This window comes from Alosa pseudoharengus, unplaced genomic scaffold (assembly GCF_046254945.1).
Source record: "Alosa pseudoharengus isolate Yale_2024_CS ecotype anadromous, Long Island Sound unplaced genomic scaffold, YU_APseudo_1.1 YU_APseudo_1.1_scf_8, whole genome shotgun sequence".
Taxonomy (NCBI): Eukaryota; Metazoa; Chordata; class Actinopteri; order Clupeiformes; family Clupeidae; genus Alosa; species Alosa pseudoharengus.
Window position 1 is genome coordinate 12,513,894 of NW_027468870.1, and position 7,500 is coordinate 12,521,393.

Consider the following 7,500-nt stretch of genomic DNA (forward strand, 5'->3'; position numbering starts at 1 on the left):
GCTCCCACCCCCGAACAAAGGCGCAGAGAACAGAGAGCTGATTGAGTGGGTGAGTGATTGACAGATCGGCTGGGAGCAAGTTTGATTGACAGGACTCCCCACTCTTCTCCCAGTGGCCTTATCTCCGTCAGGGCTTCCTTCCTCCTCCTCCTCCTCCTCCTCCTTCTCCTCCTCCTCCTCCTCCTCCCCACAGGCCACCCCCCACCCCGACACACACACACACACACACACACACACACACACACACACACACACACATGCTCAGCAGTCCTCTGCGCTTTGGATCACCAGAGAAACACACACACAACACACACACACACACAGCCATACACACACGCTTATTTCAGAAGCGAGACATAGAGAGAGAAAGAGAGAGTGTGTGTGGTGCATGCTCACATGCAAAGGAATAACGGAATAAGCGTGTGTGTATGGCTGTGTGTGTGTGTGTGTGTGTGTGTGTGTGAATATGTATGTCTGTTGGAGTGTGAGCAAGTGTGTGTGAGAGAGCAAGAAACTCGAACGATTGACAGAGGAGCAGAAAGCACAAAAGGAGAGTGCAAACAGAATTGAATTAAGTGCAGAAAGGGGAGACAGTCTGATGGAGATTGAGTGGGGAAGAGAGAAAGACTGAGAGAGAGAAAAGAGAGACTCCAACAGAAGCACACTCTCTCTCACAAACTCTCTCTCACACACACACACACAGGCACACATGGGCGAATGGATACACCTCTTTTGAGGTCAACCAGGCGGATGATGGGATTGTTGGGGGCGAACAGCATATTGTTAACCCTATATTAACTTGGAGAGGTAGAGGTCGATGGCTGGTTATTAGCCCTTTCTCCAGTGGCGGATTAACCAGGCCACACGCAGGCGCACACAAAAGAGCCTGTCACTGAGAAAGCAAACGATGACAGCCCTCCCTCCGACTAGCACAAGCGCAGGCTAAGAATCCATACAGGCAAGGGCTTTCTCTATCTCTCCATCCCTCTCTCTCTCTCTCGTTCTCTCAGTTTTATTCTCTTACCCTACATTCTCTCCTGTCCCTTTCTCCCTTGTCCTCAGTGTACCCCTTTCACTCAGCTGTCTACTCTCTTTTTTCTATCTGCCTTTCTCTCCTCAAATATCTTGCGATATTACTATATTATTGCCCCTTTTTCCTTTCCTTACAATCTATCAATCAGTCTATCTATCTATCTATCTGTCTATCTATCTATCTATCTATCTATCTATAATTACCCCCCCCCCATCCTCCTCTCCCCACGCTACTGCACATTTCAGTGGGGACACAATGGCCCCCAATCTGGCCAGGCTTGGTCAGACAATAGAGGCCTCACCCTGGGCAGTGGCTAATGCTGCAGAGCCATGTGGCGCTGAATGGAGCGCACTAATACATACATTCATGTCATCACAATATTGCCTGCACTCAATGGACCACACTCAAACTTAACCCCGCTGACTCTTTCACTCTCTCTCTCTCTCTCTGTCTCTCTCTCTCTCTCTCTCTCTCTCTTTTTGTTGCTCTTTTCTTTCTCTCTCTCTCTCTTTTTGTTGCTCTTTTCTTTCTCTATTTCACTCTTTCTCTCTCCCTCTCTCCTTTTTTAACCTTCTCCCTCCTCCCCCACCGACTTTACTAATGCTTGTACACAAACATGGAGGGAGAGAGAGAGGGAGAGAGGGAGAGCACAAAGGAGGAAGGGAGGGTGCAGTGAGAGAGACTGTTCATATTTTGGGAATATCCTGACAAAGAAAAAAAGATCTAGTGCTGAATTTTCTCCCTGTGTAAAGCTATGGGGCAATCCATCCATGACCTGTAGGAGGGAGTTTTTCCTCTGCTAGTTGCTGCTGTTGGTTTGTTGGTTTGTTTGTTGATGTTGTTTTTAATGAATTCTCCTCCACCTGGCTATCCCCACTCGAGCCACTGCTCCTCCATTAAAAATGCATCGCGGGGCCAATGTGACCTATTTCAAGTCTCTCCTATTGACTTCCCAGCTATTCCCTCACCAAGCGCTTAACTAGCCTCCTTCAACCACCACCCTCCTTCTCCCTCTTCCTCTCCCTCCCTCCCTCTCTCTCTCTCTCTCTCTCTACCCTTCTTTCATTCTCTCCCTCAATCCCTCCCTCCCTCCCTCCTCACCCTTCCAGGACTTTGTTTTGGTTTAGGCTGCAGAGGTCCAGATGTTGAGCTACTCGTCCAGCTCTGGCCAGCCAGGGGGGGCTGAGAATGGAGCCGGAGGTGGAGGGGTGGGGGGGACAACACAGGAAGTCCCACGGTATCCACGGGAACCCCTCACATTCCATCTTCCGCAGGGCTCCCTGACAGGCCTGACATCTCCCAGCGCGCGCTCAGGGGCGGACCGAGGCGAGCGAACGTGCGAACGGACAAATGGAGAGAAGGAAGAGAAAAGAGGAGAAGAAGGAGGGAGGAGAAGGAGGAGGACAAGCAGGGAACAGAGGACCGGAGACATGGAGGAACTGGAGGATTAAAGGAGGGAATCTAGATTCCCAGGAGAAAGCCTCACACCAGCCAGTTCAACTACCCCCCCCCCCCCACCTCCTTAACTTTACTCCTTCACCCACACTCAGAAAGACAAAACAAAATCTCCCATAACACACAATTCACACAGAGACAGGGTTGAGTGTGTGTGTGTGTGTGTGTGTGTGTGTGTGTGTGTGTGTTGTGTGCATATGTGTGTGTGTGAATAAGATACAGGGAGATTAGCAGAAGAGGACAAGTGAGGTGTATTTTGTGGGAAAATAGAATCCTTGGTAAACTTATCGATACACTTTTGATGGGCGTCCTTCACAATGCCTGGCAGTGATCTGAAACCCAGTTGTCTACCTTGTCTCTTGTGTCTCTCCCACCCACACACACACACACCCACACACACCCTTCCTGGCCTGAACATCTCCCATCACAGGAATAATAGGCCCGTGTAAAGTGAGACACCTGAAGTGAGCCGACGAGAGGGGATCTGGTGAATGCTCTGACACGGCAGTGTCCAAGTGTGTGAGTATGTGTGTGCGTGTGCGTGTGCATGTGCATGTGCATGTGCATGTGCGTGTACGTGTGCGTGTGCGTGTGTGTGTGCGTGTGCGTGTGCGTGTGTGTATGTGTGTGTGTGTGTGTGTGTGTTTATGTTTATGTTTTTGTTTTCGCATCTATGGGTTTACGTGGTTGTTTGGGCTTTGTTATGAGAGAGCTCATGTCCATACCTGTGTGTGTGTGTGTGTGTATAGAGTATGTGAGTATGTATTTGACATCGCACTATCCCATTTTTCTATCATTAAGCCCTTGAGTGCATCCCCTGTGTCGCTTCCCTGTGAGGGCCCATGCGTTCCATGCAGAGCTCAGTCAGGGACACTGCTGTGTGTGTGCTCCTCAGCCCGTACCCAGACATGAAAACACACTCGGAAAATAAAGGGAGGGGTCACATCGGAGAAAACTACCAAACAATGGAGGCCCTTAACAGGGCTGGAGTGGCGCTGTGTGTGTGTCTGTGTGTGTGTGTGTGTGTGTGTGTGTGTGTGTGTGTGTTTGTGTGTGTGTGTGTTTGTGTTGTCTGTGTGATTGTGTGTGTATGTGTGTGTGTGTTTGTGTGGTCTGTGTGAGTGAGTATCTGTGTGTGTGAAGAAGTTGAGCAGGCAGGGGTTTATCTGCGAGCGATTAAAACATACGGTGAAGGGGGTCTAGAAAGTGAAGAGGCGTCTATGAGATGTCAGGCGCCCTTTGTGCCCATGTCAATGAGGGCCATTTGAAGTAATCTCACTAAGCCTCACAAGGGCTGCAGCACACACACACACACACACACACACACACACACACACACACAGAAGAGGTTTAGGCTGCGGGACCAGGAGGAGCGAGGGGCTTGACTGAGACCATATGGCAGAGCAGGGAACCAGCCCCCCCCCCCCCGATAATGCAGCAGGTTGTAAAACTACCACCGCATACCCACTCTAACACAACACACACTCATACACACACACACACCATTATATATTTATATATATATATATATATATATATATATAAACACACAAGTATATTAGTTAGCAGCACCAGGAGCATATAATAGCATTAACGGGGCAATTTTCTGAACTTAAAGGCAATCAAAATTGTTCCCCACAGAAAGCCAAATTCTAGCTATTGTATGTTTACAAACATTGCGAATAAACCACAGTAAATATGAGATTTGTTCTTTTAACTGCATAATAAGAGATCATTAGTATTTCTTCCAGTGTGCGGGATTTGCTGCAGTCGATCCGTGTGTCTTAGGGAGAGAAAGCTAATTAACGAATTGCTTGCAATCCTCAGCCAAGAGAATTAGCGCTAGCTAGGCTAATTACTGCAGTGAAATCGAATCAACTCTTTGAAAAAAGAGCGCGTTAATGAGCCCTTATTTATTGAACTAAATAACTTCAAGGAAAGAGATAGAAGTCTGGGTTGTTATTTTTTTATTATGTATTCCGGGGCAATAATAAATTGAAATTGAGACGGTATCATTGAGCAAGCTGTTTGTTTGTTAGGCATCCAGAAAAAAAGAACACTGCCAAGAACATATTCAGACCAAAATGAGGTTATTTTTCATTCTTTTTTTACACACGCTTTTTTCTCTCACATGACCCATTTTCCGGTGCTGCAGTAGCATGTGACAGAAAAAGGGAGAGAGAGAGAGAAAGAGAGAGAGAGAGAGAGAGAGAGAGAGACAGAGAAAAAGAGAGAGAGAGAGAGAGAGAGAGAGAGTATTATAGCATCAAATAAAAATTTCCACCCATGTCAAGACGCCCTATGGTTTCTTACGGGGATAACAGAAGACGTGTAAAGGTGTAGTATTGAGGAATTATGTGTCCTTGGTGGACGAAGACAGTGCTGACCTCTTCAAGTGATATGATTTTTAGTTGCTGTCTTCCTCATTTACCTTAAAAATATCTTTTTAGTATGATGTTTGGGGAACGCCCTGACAGTAATGCAATATTTCATTGGGTATATATTAATCAATCCTCATATGGAAGCTTTATATTCCAGGAATATTTTACAAAAGCAGAATAACACACAATACTTTTTTATTGGTCGCTTTTTTTTCAACACGACTGAACGCGAGACAGTGTACCTAATGCAAGCGAGTTTGTTCAGTGGTCCATGCACAAGGCCTGTTTGTTCACTGGAGTCTAAAGGTGTGTGTGTGTGTGTGTGTGTGTGTGTGTGTGTGTGTGTGTGTGTGTGTGTGTGTGTGTGTGTGTGTGCGTGTGTGTGTGTGCGTGTGTGTGTGAGTGTGTGTGTGTGTGTTAAAGAGAGACTCCAGCTGCCCCCCAGGAGTTCTGACCCATTCTAGCCCAACGAAGCAGAAAGCAGAGGCTGCTGAGGATGTGTGTGTGTCTGTGTGTATTGTGCTGGAGAGGGGAGGGGAGGGGGTTGGCCACGTGTGTCAGGTATATAGGTGAACCACAGGGCTATATTGGCACAATCCTGGCAGAGGCTGGCAGGGCAAGAGTGACAGAAGAGAGAGAAAGAGAGAGGGGGGGGAGAGAAAGGCCTGGCACAGATGAACCACAGCTGCGACTGTGTGCAGAGTCATACAGGTCAGTGCGTCTGTCAGCTACCTCTCAGAGAAGACAAAACCTCAGAGAGAAAGAGAGAGAGAGAGAGAGAGAGAGAGAAAGAGAGTGATAAAGAGGGAGAGAAACAAAGTGAGAGAGAGAGAGAGAGAGAGAGAGAGAGAGAGAGAGGGAGGGGGAAAAGACAGACTGCATACAGAGAGGGGATGGAGAGACAGTGAGTGAGAGCAACCTGCCCATCGTGTAACTGTCTCCACAGCCGAGCCCCTCTCGAAGCTGTCATTTGACCTTGCTCTGCATACAAACGCAATCACAGACGGCACACTTCAGAACAACTTACGCTCACTCCTCGCCATAAAGACACGCAACACCAAGGCCCACCACCAGTGCTCGTATCGGGACATAAAACAACACATCTCCCCAGCCTCTCTTACGAGTCTCACGCACCCCCCCCCCCCCACCGCCCGCCCCCATCCCCCAGGGCAGTAAATCTACTCAAGGCGTCCCAGCACATGGGTCGGGCTGCCAGGAGGGAGACACTGTTGAGAATAGTGACCCCTGAGTGTAAAGGTTCCTCCGTAATAGCTTCCACATTAGACCACAAGGCAGTTGGACAGATTCCAACTACAGGAACCACGATAACCTGGGGGGTGCCGGTCCTAAAACCCACGGCGTGAAATAAATAACAGAGGCAGCTACGTCCACATTTTGGGATGGCCAATTCCACTGTTGTTGCAAATGCAACAACAACAACAACAAGAACAACAACAACAACAACAACAACAAAAATAACAGTAGCTACTACAAGTGCCACAGCTCCAGTAGTGGGCCATTTGTAAAAATCATGAGAGATGCAGACGGGGTGGATTCGGTTTCTTCCTCGGAGAGGAGAGCGTGCGGTGAAAGAGAGAAGGGCTGTGTTTGGGTGCCCTTGGGGGGGTTAGACGAGGGCATGATGGAGAAAAAGAGAGAGAGAGAGAGAGAGAGAGAGAGAGAGAGAGAGAGAGAGAGAGAACGAGGGAGAGAGATGTGGGATGGAGGGATGAGAAGGAGGGGAGAAGTGAGGGAGGGAAGGAAGACAGGCCCTGGGGCACTCTGGCTACTATTGTCACATACTTCATTATGCATGTGGATTTTATTAAGGAGAGTTGAAAGGAGGAAAGGCTCTTTGCTCACATTTGGGAGGTGCCTACATTACATGCTTTACTCCAAGGCTTCACAGGGCTTCCTTTCCACACAAATCACAGCCAATGGCATTAGAGCACTACTGTGTCAGTAATGTGCTTACAATGTATGACAACAAAGGTAGCTGGAATTGGAATACCTTCTGGTAGTGCTTTATGTTTCCATATAATATATTACAATACAAATGTACTTCCCTATTTAGTTCATGTCTGTTCATGTAATATATAATAGTACAGACATCTCTCTTTCTATATATATTATATATATATATATATATATATATATATATATATATATAGAAAGAGAGAGAGAGAGAGAGAGAGAGAGAGAGAGAGAGATAGTGGGAGGGGTGGGAGGGTGTAATCCGAAAACAACTGCAGGTTGGACTAATGGACTTGAACCCGGGTTCCCCTTGGCACCTAGACCTGAATGTGGCACGGACGTTGCAGCTGCTTGTGCCACAGCTCTCCCGTATGTGAGCATTTAGTGTATCATCCATTAAGACCATCTGCTAGTCTCCCAGGAAGTCCCGCTGAGTCCGCTATTACTAAGGAAGTACCCGCAACCACAAATGATACCACTGGCCAGCCAAAACTCAAACGGCACATAAACTATCTTGAAAGCTCTAACCACACTGTACACAGCTCTGACCAGCACCTCCTAATCTCTGATAGCACATCCTGTCTCCCGGGAGAGTGAAGCAAAATGTATCACATACTTATTTCCTAAGTGCTGCAACTCACTGCATTGGTCCCAGAC

The 7,500-nt window shown here is 47.6% G+C and overlaps 1 protein-coding gene across 4 annotated transcripts in view; it reads right to left on the bottom strand.

Annotated features, from left to right (window-relative positions):
• The window catches only part of LOC143111374 (transcription factor COE1-A), a 155,375-nt gene that overhangs the window by 127,858 nt on the left and 20,017 nt on the right, over positions 1 to 7,500 (bottom strand). The gene's annotated exons all lie outside the window — the stretch shown is intronic.